This window comes from Aedes albopictus, chromosome 2 (assembly GCF_035046485.1).
Source record: "Aedes albopictus strain Foshan chromosome 2, AalbF5, whole genome shotgun sequence".
Taxonomy (NCBI): domain Eukaryota; kingdom Metazoa; phylum Arthropoda; class Insecta; order Diptera; family Culicidae; genus Aedes; species Aedes albopictus.
The window spans coordinates 73,787,123-73,807,984 of NC_085137.1; the positions used below are offsets into that span (position 1 = coordinate 73,787,123).

The 20,862-nt window shown below is 39.3% G+C and overlaps 1 protein-coding gene across 5 annotated transcripts in view; it reads right to left on the bottom strand.

Moving 5' to 3' along the window:
* Positions 1-20,862, bottom strand: part of LOC109427584 (serine-rich adhesin for platelets) — a 539,771-nt gene that overhangs the window by 189,959 nt on the left and 328,950 nt on the right. The gene's annotated exons all lie outside the window — the stretch shown is intronic.

Sequence of the window (20,862 nt, forward strand, 5' to 3'; positions counted from 1 at the left end):
TACCAACTATGTATAACACTCTGTGAACTGTGTGAACTTTACTTCTGAGTAAATACTACAAGTAGTAAAGCTCGCTACTTTTTATTCATACGACCCATTGTGACGAAACTAATTAGTCAAATGCGTACAACTATGCCAGGGTCCGTAGCGTAATGGACTAGTGGTTACACGTTCATTTCACAAGTGGATGGTCATGGGTTCGATCGCAGCCCCGGCACTTGCAATTTTTCGTCAGTTGCTCTTCCCCACAAGACACCTGACCCTTTTCAAGCCTATGCTCTAACGGACCCGGAAATTCGGATATCGGCAAACGGAAACTCATAATAGCATAGCATAGCATAGCCGACCGTACACATCCTGGGGTGGCTGTCGATAGGGAAGTTTAATGCGTCAGAAAAGTTGCCTGGGACTTGACAAACCTTTAATTTAACGAACTCTCGACACCTGGCTAGGTCCATACGATCAGCGGGAATGGGGAGGAAATGTTGATTAGATATCTACTCAGAATATGTCCAAGAACTTGGCCCACTTCATAGATATCTGGAGTTGGAAATTGGATAGGGTTTAATGGGGTGCTTTCCTTGGCGAAAAAGCGTACGAGAAATTGTCATGGTTTAATCATTTACCTGTTTACCACTGAAAAAGTAAAAATAAACATTAGCAAGTCGCACAAATTTCGTAGGTAGTACAGCTATAGACCACAGTTGAGGATTGCGTCCTTCCCGTCGGATACCAAAACACAGAAATTGGAGACTTATCTCTGACTTCTCGACAAGACTGACGCAATCCTCCAACAGTCGAGAGTTGTCCTGGCCTCGTCCTTGCGACTGCTGAGGAATATGAAAGGATGGTTAGTTAGACACCTCAATCAGGCCTAGGTGTCAAGAGGATATGGGTGTTGTTCTAGGTGTTGTTAGTGGAAGGGTACTCCAAAGGATGCGGTTGGTCAACGCCCAGTCAACCAGTCATCGTATAAGATGTTGTATATGATGTTAAAGTGGAGGCGTTATGCGTACATTTTACATGCGCTTAAATGGAGGCATGCACGCATATGGCCTCCACTTTATCATCTTATGCAACATCTTATACGATGACCGGTTGTCTGGGCGTTCAGGTACACCATTATTAGACTGCTCCGAAATAGTTATCTGCCCAATACGTCCTGGTTTCCTCGTCATCTTAATGGCATTTATTTGTATTACTTGATTTTTCGGTTGAGAATCTGGTAGGCTAACGGAAACTCATAATGGACCACAAATCGAGCTGGAAAAGGAACAAGAGCCACACATCAACATCCTCGGGCTCATCATTTATCATGGACAGATAAAAAAGTGACAGCAGCGCAAAGGCAACCAGTATAGTAGATATAGTAGAATTAGAATAGAATACATTTAGGCGCTCTGCAAAGTGTAAAAGAGCAATAAGGGAGTCCGGCGTACAAAGGAATGCCATTATCATCACACGGTTGCACATGCTCATCGACTTAAATACGATATTGATCTCATCGCCAGCGATTGTAGGGAATTAGAGGAAGAGAAACATGCTTTTCTCAAAAGGGAAGTAGTGAGGATAGGCTTGGCGGAGGCAGGACTAGTGGTGTAAGTGCTGAGGTTGTCATCGATGGAGAATAGTATTGGACAAATCTGCCTGAGACATCGATTTTTGTGAATCGATTCGAATCCGATCAGCCGAATCGATTCACCGATTTAATCGAATGCTTTGAATCGATGTTTTCACATCGATTCGATATTATCAAATATTACAAAACTATAAAATGATTCGTTTGCTGCATGTAATTCAAGCTCATGGTATGTTTTATTTGACTTAAAAAAATCAATATCAAAATTTGAGATTGCACATCGAACATTTCGCGACACTGATTCGAAAATGGGTATAACGTTGAGACAGTGCATTCTGAAAAAAAAATTAAATTTAATATTTATGAAACGAAAGAAAAATCCTGAGATCCTGAGATTCCCCAGAGCTCTGTCCGAGAAGTATTTTCATGTTGTTCTGACAAGGGAAGGTTACGATGGTGTCCCCCGGGGATTTCAACCGGACTATTTTTGTTGTATTCTACTTGTGGAAATATGAATAAATCCAAAGCCTTTCGGGTGATGGGCCAGTGGTGTAGTCAGGAGGGGCCCTTAAAGGGACACATTATGCAAAATATAACATTATTGAAAATGCTCAAACGTCATCAAAATACAAATTTCAAAATGTATTACAGTAGAAACAGACAGAATATGCATAAATACAAGTTTTCGTGATAAAAATAATTTACCATAGGCGTTTCCAGGGTGCGATGGGTGATATACAAGGTGATACATTTTAATTAAAATAACTTCAACTGGTTCTTACCCTGGCAACGCCTATGGTAAATTAAATTTGATACGAAATCATGTTTTCATGCATATTCTGTCTGTTTCTACTACAATACATAGTGAAATTTGCATTTTGATGACGTTTGAACATTTTCAATAATGTTATATTTTGCATAATTTTCCCCTTTGAGGGCCCCTCCTGACTACACCACTGGCCCATCACCCGAAAGGCTTTGGATTTATTCATATTTCCACATGTAGAATGCAACAAAAATAGTCCGATTGAAATCCCCGGGGGACACCATCGTAACCTTCCCTTGTGAGATAAATTCCCGCAGACTGCTAGAGAAATTCCCCCAGAATCTTTAAAAAGAGTCCTCCAGAATTCTTAAAGGAGTTCCTCTAGAATTATGAGAGAGATTTCTTCAGAATGCTGTAAATGATTACGCCAGAATCCTGAGCGACATTAGATAGAACAGAAAGCAGGAGTCTCCCGGTATCTTGATAGGAATTCTTGCTGAATCCATTAAGGATTTTCCTAGAATCCTGAGCTTGTCTCAGAATCCTAAGAGAAGCTTTCCCTTGTGACTCTCCCTAATTGTTCCAGAATCCTAAGAGGGATTATCCCAGAATCCTGAATATAATTATGCCAGATTCCTTAGACGAATTCTCCCAGAATCCTGACAGGAATTCCAAATGCGGTTCTTTTACATTCTTGAGATAAATTCATCTAGAATACTGAGAGAGATTCTCACAAGCAATTCTAAAGCATTCTTACAGAATCCTTTAGAATGCCAGAATCCCGAAAGGTATTTCCCAAAATTCTACGAGTGATTCCCCCAGAATCCTGAGAGGGATTATTAGAAGAGTTCTTCCAGATTCTTAAGAGAAATATATGTCTAGAAACCTAAGAAGATTTTTTTTTCGAAAATCTGATTTCTAGAGGGATTCTAGAATTCTCCCTGGAAGGGATAACGAAAACTTCTAGAATGGACTTCCCCAGCATCCCGAGAAGTATTCTCTGGAATTCTGAGCATAAAAAGAAAAATTACCGCAGATGTCTGAAAGATATTCCCCAGAATCTTTGAAAGGACTCTCCTAAACTCTTGAAAGGCATTGTCCCAGAGCTCTGAGAGTGACTCCTCTAGAATACCTTAAATTATTACGCCAGAATCTCAAGAAAATCTTCTCATAATCTTGTCAGGGTTTCTCCCAGAATTCCGAAAGAGATTTCTGGAAGCAACTGCTCCAGAATGAAGAGAACAGAATTCTACTGGGATTCTCGTTGAATGCTGAGAATGATTTCTTCCGAACCCTAAGGAAATCACAAAATCTATTCGAGGATTTCTCCAAAATCCAAATTTCTCTAGAGAATCCTGCCCAGAATCTCGTGAGAGATTCTTCAATAGTTATTAATTCTGAAAGAAAGTGCCCTGGAATCCTTAAAAATATAGCCCCAGAATCCCAAGGATTTCTCCAGAATCATGAGACAAATTTCCCAGAATCTTGAGAGAAATTTACCCATAATCCTAACGATCACCCCAGAAAGCCGAATTTTCAGAGAACCTTGGGAAGAGTACCCCTTGGAAAGAGTACCCGCAGGATTCCTAGTGATATTCCCCCAGAATCCTAAAAGGATCTAACGCAGAATCCTGAGAAGGATTCCACTAGAATCCTGCGGGGGATTTCCCCAGAATCCTAAGAAATATTCCCCCAGAATTTTCGCCTCAATTCTGAGAATGCTGAGTATGATTCTACAAGAAATCTGAGAATGCTGAGAAAGATTTCCTCAGAATTCTGAGTGAGATCCTAAGCGAGGGTATTCCCATATAATACTGCTGAGAAAAATTCCTTCAGAATTTCAAAGGGACTCTTCCATAACTCTGAAGATTCCTCTAACATTCTGTGAAAGATTCCTTCAAAATTCCTTCAAAATTATCACCCCAAGCAACACACATGTTATATAAAAGTTACGGTAGCGCAAGTTTTGGTTGTATAGAAGTTTATTTTACGTTATTTAAACATAATGTTGAAATTATGTCAAATGAACTTCTATACTACCAAAACTTGCGCTGTCGTAACTCTATTATAACATGCGTGTTGCTTGGGACACCACCATCCTGAGAGACCTTATCCCAGAAAAAAAGGAATAACTCTTCCCATAGGAATTCTCCCTGAATTCTATTAAGGATTTTCCTAGAATCCTGGGAGAGATTACTCCAGTTTTCTGAGATGGATCTCTCAGCATCTTTAGAGGAATACTTTCAGAATCCTGACTTATTTCTCAGATTCCCGAGATGGATTCTCCCTGAATCCTGTGACGGATTGTCTCAGAATCCTGAGAGAAGTTTTTCCTCGGGGTTCCCCCTGAATACTTAGACGAATATCCCCAGAACTTTCTGGCGGATTCTTCTAGAATCTTGAGAGGGATTCTCCTGGAATCTTGAGAGAAATTCTCCCGAAGTATTGACAGACATCCCATTAGAATCCTGAAAGAGATTGCCCCAGAACCCTGAGAGGGATGCTCCACATTATTAAGAGACATTCATCTAGAACCCTGAGATGTTCGGAATCCAGGGATGAACTGAGAAGAATGCACTAGAACCCTGAAAGGGGCTCTCTAGACCATAAGAAGAATTCCACCAGAATCTTAAGAAAGATTCACTTAGACTCCTGGGAGGAATTGCCCAAGAAACTTTATGTACTTCGATTTTATGTGCATTTTTTGAATGGTTAAACTCTACAGTGCATTCTAAAAAATGAATCGAAAGAAAAATCGAATTAAAAAATCGATTCGGTCGATTTCATGGAGCTTCAACATCGATTCAAAAAATCGATTAATCGGAACAAAAACATCGATATTGCGAACATCGATTCAAAATTGCCCAACGCTAAGGAGATATGTTTGAAGTTGTTGAAGAACTTTCCGCTCTGAATAAAACGCTGCTGCTTCCGGTGGTTATTCTACTATCACGAGGCGTTCACGTCAGGCCAGTGCACAAGGGAGGGTTTTGGACTAGTAAATTTTCCAGAGTTTTTGAGCTCAAAGAAAATTTTTGATATGTTATGTATAAATGTCTCAGCTTTCAATTGATGCAAAAATTTTGAAAATCGGTGGTTGCCTTCATGATGAAAAATATGTTTTGGTATAAAAATCCAAGATGGCGGCCAAAATCAACATGGCCGACCCAACTTTTTATTATTGTAAATAGTAGCTCTATCTTTCCTTTTTTCAACAACAATTCGTTTTGAGGTGGTTTTTGGAGAAACTTTCGAGTTATAACGGTTTAAATGAGCCACCATTTGACCAAAATCGAGGGGTCTGCAAAAATTGTTGTGGCTCATACTAACGAGGGGTCCATCAATTTGAGTAACCAAATGCATTTTCCTTACTTTTTTAGCGAGGACTTTCAAAAAATCGCTACATTAAACATTTTTGAAGACAAGGTGTAAATAGTGGGCCGGCCTCAGCAAGAATTACCCAGTATTTCAGATGATCATATTGGCAGCATTCTATTTATTCTATTTCAAAAAGTTCCTAGTAAGTTAATCTAGAATGTTCCCAATAAATCAAACAGGGAAAAGTTGTTCGCACCTCTGAATTATTTTGATTAATTCGATTAAGCAGCACTCGGCCTAACGACATTCGACTAAACAGCATTCCTGCTAAGCTACCGAACCCATCAGTAGTGTTACTTCTGTTAACGTAAATTTGGTAAAATTCTTTACAAATATCCATAGAATTTTCAGACCGTCGGGAAAGTCTTTTTAACCTTGATTAAGCAAGTAATCGTATTGATCGATTTTTCATGACTAGAATAAATCAACGATTATAGATAGATTACATTTAGGTACGTGATTAATTCAACGCATCATATGAAACAACAATTCATGCTGAAACCAAACATTCATGACTTGACCTTTTCCAAGATTCCACCCTAACGCATGGACGATGCTGAAAGCAATAGTTTCATTTTTTTATGGATACTTAAACCGTGACCTAAGGTGGCGCGCGCAGTATGTACATACTACCATCAACTGTGTACTGGGGCAGGTAATTGGTGTTAATGTTCCTATTGTGTCGGAGGAGTGTTTCTGCGGTGCGCCAAGTTTATGCGTGGGATTTTACCAAGCATGACCGAAATGCGCCCATTGCGAAAGTTAGATTCAATCAAGCAGGTCGGTGATTAGAAAGCCCACCAACTGGAAGCAATTGTGCAAAGCATCAATGGCATTTTGACATTTTTGTCCAATATTATGCGATTTCTACATCACACTTGGTTGAGCGGGTGGCAAGGTGCTGCATAATTATTCTGTCAGCATTCCAGGTGGCTTCCTCATTCAGGAAAAAAGTCGGAAAATTTCATCGGTAAATTTGTACTGAAAAACGGGGTGAAGTCGACCAGTTAGACACTACTCACAAAGAAAAGCTCAACTGAACATCGTTCGTCAATGCAAATCAATGGCGCTTCTTTATCGAGTATTAAATAACCAACTGTACGGTGCACAGGAACGAAAAACGCCTCTAGCCAGCTCAACGATGTATTTATCTACAACAAAAAGGAGTTTAAGTGAAATGTTTGCATAAATATCGTTATTATCTCAAAGGTATGACTGCCGACGCACAGCATAGCAAGCAACTGCAGTATGTCTAGGTAGTAGGAAAATGGGAAGGGCTCGAACACTGACTGACTATTTGCGAAATGGAAAAACTGTGGTGCGTTTTGGAGCAGCCATGCGTTGCATCAGACCCGGAGACGACGACCAGTGCAGTGGCAGCGCTGCAGCCAGCGGTGACGTTGATTAGCGGAGTTATAATAACTGTTGCGCAATATTCGGTACAACTGCACAATTGGCCGGAAATGTCTCTAGGGGCCGTCCATATACCACGTGGACAGAAAATTCATGGTTTTTAACCCCCTCCCCCCTCCCCGTGGACAAGCGTGGACATTTGATTGACCCCTACCCCCCTCCCCCAATGTCCACGTGGACATCCGAAAAAAAAACTTTTTTTCATATTTCTAAAATAAATGGAAAATGTGGTTTTGAAAAGTTTTTTTTTAATATTGTTTATTTTTCTTCGTAAACAATGTCTTGAATATAATTGAAAACTTTATAAAATACAAATATTCTATAGCTTTACATAAAATACAAACAAGTAGCACAAGTTTTCAACATGCCGGGGCCCGTGATGCAGTGGCTACACGTTCGCTTCATAAGCGGATGGTCATGGGTTTGATCCCAGCCCCGGCACTTCGTCAGTTGCTCTTCCCCCCGAGAGCGGCTGGCACTTGACCCTCTTCTGAGCTCTCATAGCTCAAACGGACCCGGATAATTGGATAACGGCGAACGGCAACCCATAATGAACGATCCCCAATCGGACTGGAAAAGATACAACAGCCACACATCACTTCATCATCGTGCTCATTATTCTACCAAGGACAGGGTAGAATAGTGAAAGCAGCACAAAGGCAAAAACCAGTTCGATATAGTAGAATAAGAATATAATAGAATACATTTAGGCGCTGTACAAAAGTGTAAGTGCAGCCGCCAATTGGAATCGCTCACGTAGTGCCCTAGTGGACAAAAGAGCTGTAAGAATAGGTTAAGTGGTTAAGAATAAAAAAAAAGTTTTCAACATTGTTTTCAATTCAGTTTAATGTTTGTGAGAGTATGAGTTCGATTCCCGCTCCAGTTGGTGAAAAAAATTCGTCAATCGGAAAATTCTTCGGGTGTGTTTCGTGTGATGTCCATCGCGTTCAGTCTGTACAGACTCTATGTATGTATATTGTATGTCAATGTTGTCCACGTGGACATTTAACGAACCCCCACCCCCCTCTCCGTGGACAAGCGTGGACTTTTCGCTAACCCCCTCCCCCCTCCAAGCTGTCCACGTGGTATATGGACGGCCCCCTAGCATGCTCGAAATGCACCGCGCGGTTATGCCAATTCCGAGAAGTTGTGGTCAATCGTGAAGGGAGAGTTTGGATTTGCATGTGACTTGAGGAATAATGAAAATCGCAGACGAGAGCCTCCGGTTAAGGAGACACTCGATACATCGTTATTATGTATTCGTAAACAACATTTATTTTAAAACGCAAGTCTTGCAGTCTACGAAACAAATTCAAATCGTTATAAGAAGTTTTGGGAAGCTGTAGCGGACAATAAAAACGAAATATAAAAAGCTAAATTGACATTAAGGCATTGTACACAAATTACGTTACGCTATATTGGAAAGGCGGAATCGAGTTACTATCCATAATTTTTTTTTGGCTCTTCATACAAGCGGAGTGGATCTAAAATCGACAATTTTTGCGTTACGTTGTGTACCATGTGTACCATCAGGTATCAGTAGGTCGGCTCCAGAGGCACGTTCTCCTCCATTTGGGAAATTTGTGCCATCGCCATGAACCCGAGCCTATTCATCATATACCTGAGGGAGAAGGGAAGGAAAAAGGATAAGACAGGGGAAAGGACAGGTAAGGGAATGGGATCGTCATACACGCAAAAGCCTACCACAATGGTTTCAAACAGCGCCCTGAGAAGGACACTGTGATAACGCATAAAGCGTAAAGAGAGCCTATAGCTCTTTACCACAGCGGGTCAAGAACAACAGAACGTCCTGAAGATTCAGGGGTCTGAAGACAGTTTCACTTAAAAAGTGTTTTCCGAGTACTCGGAAACGCAATTCCGCAAAAACTGGACAGTTACATATTAAATGATACGAAGTTCCATAATCGGATTCACAGCTATCACAGGCAAATGAATCATCTAGCTGAATATTGTAAAATGAAAAGATAATGATGTTTTTGGTGGTTCTCACCAGACTGAAACTTTATTCATAATTTCGACTTAAGCTAGCCTTAGTAACTAATGAGGAGTCTGAAGTCCTATGTAAATTACAACCAATCAGAGATCGATGCACCGATCTCGAGAGAGAGAGAGAGAATAGGCATAGAAAGAGACCACACATTTGGCTCTGCCACACCGCAGGCAGCTTGAGAACGAGCATTGCCTGGAAACAGTCATTAAGTAATATTCTGTAAAATGACACTTTCCAACTGAAAGTGCTTATGCATTGAAACGGCCATCGAATCGACGGGTTGTTGCTTATGCAATGCAACGGCCATCGACTCGACGGGTTGCTAACTGATAGGGTCTAGAATTCGACCCAGCATGGAATAACGTGCGAGTTCTGTTGAACTCAGGCATGGTTCGATGACATGTGTGAAGCACATGCCACACCACCACTCTTTGGGAAAAAATGATTGAAGATCATTTTTGTTTTGACTTCAGATACCTCTTACAACATGTTTTGATTTAATAATAGTTTTCGTTATAAATTTCATTTTCTTAAATGCTAGCTCATCCTTCCCCTTCAAGAAGAATGATTTTCAATAGTAGAATCATTCACAGAGTTTCATATAGCACAATTTGAGAAAAAGAAATTAAGATTATTTGTGAATTGATAAATGCAACTTAAATTTGATTTATAATTATTCGATTTTTATGGACTATTATTTCATCTTGATTAATTATATTTTTAATTTTTACATTTGGATGAATTATTTGTACAATTTCAAATGGACCAGAATAAACTGGGTCCAGTTTTCTTCTCTTTTCTTTCTTCAACCATACTCGATCTCCTATCCCTACTACTATTGGGCTCGATTTTGTATTTTGGCTTTCGATTCTTACTGATTTAGCTTTTTCTAACAAGGTTTTTGCTTTCTTTGATGCCTGTTGCATTTTATATTTTAGTTCGTATAAGTAAGACTCGTGGTTATAGACCGGATCTACTGCTGATACATTTGAAAATTGACTCGGAATGTTTGCAAGATTGCCGAAAACTAGTTCGAAAGGGGTATGTAAATGGTCTGAGTGCGGCGTAGTGTTATAGCAAAATGTGTAAAAATTTAACCATGATCTTGGTTTTCATTGATAAAACTTCTAAGGTATTCGTTTAGACAACGATGGTTTTTTTCAAGACTTCCTATTGTTTCGGGATGGTAGGCTGTTGAAAACTTATGTTGAATTGCTAACAGTTTGCAAACGTTTTCGAAAATTTCATTCTTATACTCGGTACCCAAATCTGATTTAATCGTTTTTGGGCAGCCGTATATGAGAATGCAGTTTTCTACCAAAGCTTTTGCTAACGTGTTTGCTTGTTTATCAGGTATTGGTGTTGCAATTACATATTTGGATAGGTCGCATTGAATTGTTAAAGCATACCTATTTCTGTTTTTAGACTTGGTTAAAGGTCCAATGGTATCAATTGATACGAGATCAAAGCTCTTGGTTGGTGTCGTGGTATTAACAAAAGTTTCGTTTGTTTTTGGTTTATGTTTGTTCTGGCTACACTTCACACATAGTTTGACAAAATCTGCTATAGTATGTTTCATGTTGTACCAGTAATATTTTGACCTAATCCGGTTAAGTAATCTACTTGTACCAATGTGACCTCCCGTAGGGGTGTCATGGTTTTCAGAGATTATTTTTTGAATAATTTCCTCATCGGTTATAATCTGAGCTGGTTGGTATATGATGAGTGTTAAATTTTTCAGTATTTTATTGCATGCGTCTTTAAATAATTGACGAGGAATCACATTAAAAATGTTATCATCATTCTTCATTGCTAGCTTTTTTAATTTTAGTTTGGCGGCCATATCATCTAATGTCTGCAGACATTTTTGTAAGTTAACTTTTCCACATTGGTAGAATAATTGCTCTCGTGCAAGAATCCTTTTCAGTGTTTTCGTTAAAATTCTTAAATTCAGAGTATTATCATTGATTTCAAATATTACTTTCGGCATGTTAAATGCGTCAAGGTTGTTAACCGATTCATAAGCCTTGAGGTGATCAATCTCGTCAACAGATAAATTGGTTTTTGTGTCATTATTAGGTTGATTCAATTGTTGCCTTGTCATGGATCTAGTTTGAATAGGCAATACCGAGAGATTTTTTAGTTCCTCAGAGTCGATCATAACGCGAGATAGAGCGTCGGCGCCAACGTTCTGTTTTCCGCTAATATGTTCAACATCAAAGGTAAACTCCTCTAAATCTACCCTCATTCTGGTCAGTTTTGAGTTGGGATCTTTCATCGAAAATAGGTAAACAAGTGGGCGGTGATCTGTTTTCACCGTAAAACGTCTACCATATAAATATGGTCTAAAATGGTTGATTGCCCAATGTATGGCTGTCAACTCTTGTTCAATCATGGACTTGTTGCTCTCGCCTTTAGTGAATGTTTTGCTCGCGTAAGATATTGGTAACTCAATGTCACCGTAAGGTTGAGCTAATACAGCACCGCATGCAATCTTGGATGCATCCGTGCTAAGAATAAATTGTTTATCATAATTTGGGAATTTCAAAATTGTAGGTGATAGAAGTTTCTGTTTTAATTTATCAAATGCCTTTTTACAGGTATCGTTCCATTCAAATTTTACACCTTTTCTGAAAAGTTTGTTTAAGGGAGCAGTAATCTCAGAAAAATAAGGAATGAACCTTCTGTAGTAATTACAGAAAGCAGTGAATCGTCTGACATCATCCGCATTTTGCGGTTCGGGATAGTTAAGAATTGCTGAAAATTTTGATTTATCGGGTTGTATCCCCTCACTAGATATGTGATGGCCAAGATAAGTCACATCACTTCGGAAAAGCATACACTTCGATGGGTTCAACTTTAGGTTGTATTCTCGAAGTTTTAGGAAAACTTTTTCAAGGTTAACTAGGTGATGTTTAATTGAGCACCCAACGATAATAATATCGTCGATGTATAGAAAAGCACATTCAGGGGGAAGACCACTCAAAGCTATGGTCATCATTCGTTGGAAGCTATTTGGCGAAATGTTGAGTCCAAATGGTAGTCTATTGAATTCATAATGACCGTTAGAAGTGGAGAAGGCTGTATACTTTTTGGACGAATCATTCAATTCTATCTGGTGAAATCCAGACATTAAGTTGATCGAGAATGTCATCGATTCTGGGGAGTGGGAATTTGTCAGCAATGATATTTTTGTTCAATCGTCTAAAATCAACTACAAGTCTCCAATTCTTCTTCGTACCGTCATTTGACTTCTTTGGTACAAGCAGTATTGGAGAATTGTAGGGTGATACCGAAGGACGAATAATGTTGTCGTTTAGTAATTTTTCCACGTTCTCGTTTATTTCCTTCCGGTGGACTTCGAGGATTCGATAATTTTTGGTGTAGACTGGCGTTTGATCATTTAGCAATATTTCTTGCTTATAAAAATTATTGCATGTTAAGTTATCATCTTGGAGTGCAAAAATGTCACTAAACTTTGAGCATAAACTCGTTAAGCTAGGTTTAGCTTCATTTGGGACTCCATCCAGTTTCAGTTCCGCCCGGAGACGTTCCTGTCTATTTTGGGAATCTATCTTATTGAAAGTGAAAACGTCAAAATTTTCTAATGGCTCATATGTCCTATCAAAAGTTTTGCTAATTTTAATCATTTCAGGCGTTGTATTTATAATTTTTATTAGATGGTTTCTGGTGTTTATGATTGATTTTGCACAAAAAACACCTGGAAGAATTTCTGCTGAGTCCATGAAGTAGTTTCCTTGAAGTAGTCCAGAATCGATGATTCTCAGAACTTCGCACCTTGGTGGTATAACGAAATGTCCACTCAGGTTATCCTGAATGGTGAATTCAATTTCTTTATTCTCATGAAATGCAGTCAGTATCCATGAGTCATAATTGATGTTGCAACGAAATTTAGTTAGGAAATCCCTTCCTAAAATTCCGTCTGTTGGTAATGGAAATTCATCTGCGATTAATTGAAATTTTTGTTTAATAAGAACGTTATCAGGACAAATGATGTCTGTTGATATTGTTCCGATAGTTTCTAATTTTTGTTCAGTAATGCCTGTAATTGAGCACGTTTCATTAATGTTAACAAGTTCACTTTCACTAATTACGTTTGATTTTAATATTGACACATCCGCTCCAGTGTCCACTAGAAGAGTGCACACTCGATCGGAGGCAGCTAATTGAATATTTATAAAATTTGTGCAAGACGTGTTAATGTTGTAGCATTTTAGCGTCTCACAATATTCGCTAGTGCTACTTGTTGGCTTTGTAAAGGGACCTGTTGGTTCGACTGTTGCGCTGGTTGTACGTTCATTCCCGTTGTGCCCCCAACGTTCAGCTGTTGGGGGGCTTGCATGTTTCCCTGTTGTGCATAGAAAACACGACTCTGGTGGCGAAAATTTCCTCCTCTGAAATTGTTACCACCTCTAAACGAATGATGATAATTGCGTTGTGATCCGTACTGTCCTCTGAAGTTTCCGTGGCCTCTGTAATTCCCACGGCCTCTGAAGTTACTGTGGACGTTGGAATTACTGTTGCTGTTGAAATGTCCTCGGCTATTATTCCTAGATTGACGGTTTCCATGTTTCAGATACCTATTATTCCCTGAATTCCCAGCGCTTGCATGAAAAATTTGGCTTGTTGACGATGGTTCGTTTTCTGTAATTTTTTCAATAGCAGAGTCAAGGGTAGTAAACTGTCCCGCTTTTAACAATAGTTTGGTTTCCTCGCTTCTTATTCCGGAAGCAAGTGCCTTCACCCCAGCTTTAACCGCCATTCTCGAAGCTGTATCTACTGGGACTTGCTCATTGATATAAGCTCGTTCCAGCTCTAAAGTTAACTTTTCAATGTCTTGGGTGAATTTTGAAACTTCACCACTTTGCTTCGTAGCATTTAATTTTTCTACTACGGTTTCAGGAGCTATGGTTATTTTGCATTTATCTTTTAATTTTTGTGTATAATTTCTTCAACACCTTGTGGATTACTACCCACCGCTGCTCTTGCTTTCCCCTCTAGCCTTGATAGAATAGTATTTAAGGCTGCTGCTTTATTATCAGCGTTAACCAACGATTTACAGGCATCCAAGGCTGACACGATCATTTCCAATTTTTCACCTCTACTATCGTAAACAGGCACTAATGAAGTAATGATCCCGATAATTTCAATAACACTAGCCATTTTTGTTTTCGGAATTTGAGACAAACGATTGCAAAATATTATGCTTTGTACAACTGATTTGAACTTTGATGCTTCCTTTGCTGTTTTAAATTTTGACAAACGATTGCAAAATATTATGCTTTGTATAACTGATTTAAACGTTGATGTTTTCTTTGCTGTCTGAAATTTTTGCTTAATAATATCAAGAATTTCCTGAGCTGTTATTCTACTGCACTTCACGAAATAATTAAATTTTACTGGATTTATCTGGTTTTCGTTTTTCAATAAAATTTCTGTAATCAACTTGTACAATTCTTTAACATATTTTTGTTTCTCACATAACGTTTTATATAAATAATTTCTGTACGGGTTTTTGATGAAATTCGATTTAATTTTGATCAAATTGGTTAAATAAAGTTCAATGTCACCCTCAATTTCCATGTGATACTAGGTTTATATTACCTAGAATAGTTTAAAACTCGTTCGTTGCATTAAGCTATTATACTAAATCCAATTAAATTTTATTTTCAAATTTATAAATATATGGCTTACGGGTTCCACTCACTAAATTACACAATATGCACTTAAAAAAAATGGTAGACTTTACATCAAAAGATTATCAAAAAAACTCACTTTTTTTTTACTGTTGACAGGTTTATCCATGTTCAGACGGGAGCGAAGGTTGGTTCGTTCTTGCTGGAGTGGTCGCAGGGGTCGCAGGGGTCTCAGGAGTCGCAGGAGTTACTATATCGCTGGCTTCATCTATTGCGAAATCACTTTATTCAAATTCGCAGGGGTCGCAGGGGTCTCAGGAGTCGCAGGTGTCACTGTATAGCTGGCTTCATCTATTTCGAAATCACTTCATTCAAATTTGCGAGTGATTTTGCCGGGTCATGATCTCCTTCCTGCTTCACTGTTGGGGATGATTTCTGATTTCCCATTTCTTCTTCTTCAGAACAGCGAAAATGTCACAAAATCGTCCTTATTAAACTTGCTTGCCATGCGCTTCGTAAATTTCGTTTGCTCTTTGATCACGTGCACTACGGTTTGCGATGATAAATAACTGGATTAAAGCTTAAATCCATTTTTTTTTTGATAACATATATCACTTCTGCAAACGTCCGGATTTTGAAGCAGCACATTTTCAATGTTCATTCACTTGGATTCACTGTGTGCATTTTTCGCTATTTCACACATAAATTTGTCTATCTTACAAAATATTGTAGATAATTCACTTTAGCTGTTTCGCGAACATCGCGTATGGTAATGGCTAAAACTTCACTGTACTAAAGGTACAGGTACCGGTCACTTGACGCGGTCTGCCATGTAAAATGAAAAGATAATGATGTTTTTGGTGGTTCTCACCAGACTGAAACTTTATTCATAATTTCGACTTAAGCTAGCCTTAGTAACTAATGAGGAGTCTGAAGTCCTATGTAAATTACAACCAATCAGAGATCGATGCACCGATCTCGAGAGAGAGAGAGAGAGAATAGGCATAGAAAGAGACCACACATTTGGCTCTGCCACACCGCAGGCAGCTTGAGAACGAGCATTGCCTGGAAACAGTCATTAAGTAATATTCTGTAAAATGACACTTTCCAACTGAAAGTGCTTATGCATTGAAACGGCCATCGAATCGACGGGTTGTTGCTTATGCAATGCAACGGCCATCGACTCGACGGGTTGCTAACTGATAGGGTCTAGAATTCGACCCAGCATGGAATAACGTGCGAGTTCTGTTGAACTCAGGCATGGTTCGATGACATGTGTGAAGCACATGCCACAATATTCGCCATGTGATAACTGAGTCGGCAGTGGCCAGTCAATGCTTTGACCAGCATGCTGCAATTCTGCTTTGGCAGATTTGTTAGATACTTTGCCACCCCTAGAGATGGCTCAGTACAATACAATTTTGTTTGGCGACATGACTCCAAACTATTCCAGTATTATTTGTACTGAGTGGCAGCCCAGGTGTCAATCTGAAGCTTTGCCCAACACTTGGATACCGGAATAGCTGGCTCAGGGCCAATGAAGTCATGTGATGCTCCAGTGCGAGCTAACTCATCAGCCAATTCATTTCCAGCGATGGAAGAATGGCCAGGTACCCATACAAGATGAACAGCGTTTGCTGAATTCAGCTCCTCGATTTGAGTTCGACAAGCGATAACTATCTTCGACCTGGAGTTGGCCGAAGCAAGTGCTTTAATAGCAGCCTGGCTATCTGAACAGAAGTATATCATTACGTGCTGCTGAAGTGTCGATTACACTCCACACATAAGAGCAAAGATTTCGGCCTGAAAAACCAAGTGAGTAAGACTGATGCAGCCTTAGCTCACGAGAATAAACACCAGTACCTGCTCGACCTCCGAGAAGGGAGCCATCAGTGTAACATACGATGCTGTCTGAAATACTTCTCTCGAGATAACCAGATGTCCACTAGGCCATCCCTTATTTTGCAAAAATTGGAAATGTTATAAGTTCGTTAGTGGAAAATGATCGTTTTAGCTAAGAAATGATCGTGTCAAAATTTGAAGTCCGTATCTCAAGGCCCTCAAGAGGCCTAAAGTTGTCAAAAATTGTATGGGACCAAAAAAACATGAAATTTTTTTCGACAAAAAAAAATACGCTATTCCGCTAAATCCGGTGATTTTAGGACCCTGAAGGGCTAAAAATGTGCTTAGATTTGCGATATCTCTACTCGTTTTTGAGTTATTGAACAAAATATGGTAAGTTTCCTTCGGAATCTAAAAAAATGGTCAAAAATGCTGATTTTTCAGTTGTTTTTTTTTGTCAATATCTTGGAAACGAGTAAAGATATTGCAAATCTAAGCACATTTTTGGCCCTTTAGGGTCCTAGAATCATCGGTTGTAGTGGAATAGCGTATTTGTTTTGTCGAAAAAAATTTCATTTATTTTTTGGTCCCATACAATTTTTGACAACTTTAGGCCTCTTGAGGGAACACTTAGCCTTGAGATACAGACTTCAAATTTTGACACGATCATTTTTTAGCTAAAACGATCATTTTCCACTAACGAACTTATAACATTTCTAAATTTTGCAAAATAAGGGACGGCCTAATGTCCAGTCTTCCCGGGAAAGGAATTTCGTGGAAAATGTCCTATATAGAAAATTACAAGCAATTGTAAGATCACTTGGAGCAAGGACAACTTTGTCCCAATTCACCAAAAGTGGAACCAACTAGGTGTGTGTTGAACTGCGGTTCACAGGAGTTTCCTCTAGTAGATCGAGTACCCGTAGACGGTAAGTGCAAGAAAATGCTTTTTGTTTGAGATGAATGTGTAGTGGAGCAACGTTAAAGAGAACTTCGAGCGCTGCCGTAGGTGTTGAAGAGAACGCTCCAGACATCGCCATTAAGAACATCCTTTGGAGATGGCCTAATTTTGATTGGACCTTTCTCACTTCGCCCTTTTGCCACCGCACAAGACATCCATAAGCCAATATTGGACGAACCACAGTTGTGTAAATCCATTTGATAAACTTGGGTTTAAGACCCCAAGTTGTACCAAAGATTCGTCGGCATTGCTCGAAGGCCATACAAGCTTTCTTGATTCTGAACTCAACATGAGGTGTCCAAGAAAGCTTGGAATCAAGAATGACTCCAACGTACTTTATCTGTTCAGTCACATTGATTTAAGAATCAAAGAGACGTAAAGGTCGAACACCATTACGGTTTCGCTTTTCCGTGAAAAGAACAATAGATGTTTTACTCGGATTTACCGAAAGGCCATATTGGCGACACCAACCCTCAACTACCTGAAGGGCGCTTTGTATCAGGTCGAAAAGGGTGTTGAGTTGATGCACATACCGACTAACAATGTTAGATAGTCGTCGGCAAAACCATAAGTAGGAAAACCGCTATTATTGAGTTGCCTCAATAGCGTATCTGCTACGAGATTCCACAAAAGTGGTTATAAGACTTCCCCTTGGGGACATCCACAAACACTCAATTTCCTAATCGTTTTTTTTTTTGTCTTTATTAAAGAGATTTTCAGCCCTAGGCTGGTTCATCTCTTCCTAATCGTTGCTTGACGCAATGTCGAGAAGAAATGTTGGTTTTTGAGCATTTGGTGAATCAAATTGGAAATCATTGGAGATATACCATGACCCCGTGCGGCTTCAAATATGGCATCGAAAGGCACGTTCGATATCTAAGAAAACACCCTCGATATCTAAGAAAACACCCAAACAGGATTGCTTTTGAGCGAATGCCTTCTCGATATCGAAAACAACTTTGTGTAAAAGAGTCACAGTGGACTTTCCAGATTGGTAAGCATGTTGGTTCACATGAAGAGGCACAAACTGATAGATCTGAAGCTCTTTGCTTCTTCATACGACGCACGACCCACTTTCGGAATAAACTTTATAGTAATATCCCGCCAGGATTTGGGAATATACCCTGTAGCAAAACTGCAAACAAGTAGTTGTTTCAAAACATGTTTGAAATAATCAAATCCCTTCTGAAGCAAAATAGGATAAATCTTATCTGCCCCAGGAGATTTGAAAGGAGCAAAGCTATTAAGTGCCCATTCAATCGATTCTAAAGTTATGATACTCCGTGCCGAAGCTAAAGAATCATAACTACAAGAAAAGACATCAGGTTCATCCGAAGATGTAGTACCCACACATCCGGGGAACTGTGTACTGAATAAACATTCCAAAACTTCCTCATCAGAGGAAGTGAAATCACCATTTGGCAAACAAAGTTCGTTCACTTGAAAATCCTTAGACACGCAATACATCGTTATTATGTTTTCGTAAACAACAATAATTTTAAAACGTAAATCTTGCAGTCTCAAATCGTTATAAGAAGTTTTGGGAAGCTGTAGCGGACAATAAAAACGAAATATAAAAGGCTAAATTGACATTAAGGCATCGTACACAAATTACGTTACGCTATAGTGGAAAGGCGGAATCGAGTTTAGCGTTACTATCCATAAATTTTTTTGGCTCTTCATTCAAGGGGAGTGGATCTAAAATCGACAACTTTTGCGTTACGTTAAGTGTACCATGCCCAAGAGATTATCACTTTTTCAAGAAAACACAAACATTCGTTTGTTATTCGAAGTCCCATGATCTAGAGGGTGTATGTGGTGGAGTTCCTTTCACTATTCGTAGAAACATCAAGAATAATAAAAATATATAAAACCATGTTTTGGACGCTAAAAGGAATCAAAAATCTTTGTTCTAAAAAATCGACCTTGTTGACCCAGTCTTGTACATATATATACTGCTGCAGTGCTGCACGCACGCTATCAAGCGTACTTGCGAAGCACATCCATCAATGTTTTGCTATCATAAATTTCCTTGTCACCGCCCATTTTCAGTTAAACGCACCCACCTCTCTCAGCCAAACGATGATGACCATTAGGTAGTATGTATTCTTATTTGCATCCGCGCAAATGGGATCGGCTGACTAACGCATGGCTAGGTATCCTTATGCAGTCTGCAACCACCTGTAGCTATCAATAAGCGAGCGACGGGGCTTATTTATTGATCGTTTACGATAATCAATAGATCCAGTTCGATAGCAAACATGCTACCGTACTGGTCTACCGTCGTGGCTAGCACTTCTCTACTACAGGGCACGCAACCGTATCCGTTGCAATCACAGCCAATTTCCATTCAACCCTACAACGAGCCTCCAAACCAAATGTATGCTAATTGAAACTGAAAGTTCGTTGGTTAAACAGACGCAGCCTTACACGGACCGTGACGGTAGGGAGGATCACGACGATCAGTCGTCATCCACCGTTGGGCGTCGCACAGCGGTCGAAACGGCTGACCAAAAATGTGATTTTCTAATCTTATTTCATATTACTTCCTAATTGGGTTCTTTAGGGGTATCCAGATTATTCCATAATCGGAATCTCCGTTCAAAAATTAGTCGAAATCCAAAATTTCATCATTTTTGATGCCCGGGAACTATTTTTAAAATGCATTTAAAGTTTGTATGGTGAAATTTTTTTGTTAGGAATGAACTGTCATTTTATCGATTGAACTGTCATTCTATGCACAAAATTAAAAACTGTTTTGTTTATTTAACCATCAAAACAAAGGTTTTGGATCGCAATAAAATCGCGTTATACCTTACAAAAATGAGCTCTTTCGATTAGGATATAGAAAATAGCATTTTTTTTGTTCACTAAACAACCCATTTATTTCAATTTCTTGGGAGTGTGTGATTACACACACGGGACGCGACATGCGAATGGACACAACACGTTCGTTTGTAAGAACAATACATGTTGTGTCCGTTCTCATGTCGCGTCCCGTGGGTGTGATTACTTCGTAAAAGTTGAGCAGAGCTACCGATTCCCAAGTAAGGCGTTCAAGGGAAATAACTCCTGTTTCTGTATGGAGAAAAATCGCTTTGAATTGCGGAATAATAGAAGGAAATATTTGAATCCGCGCAGAGAACTGACAGCTCCATTGGATATGCGCGGGAGGATTTACGGATGCCATCTTTTTTCCCTTACTTGCCATTTACGAACTGCTCACGTAATTTTGAAACGGAATTAGGCCGGAAC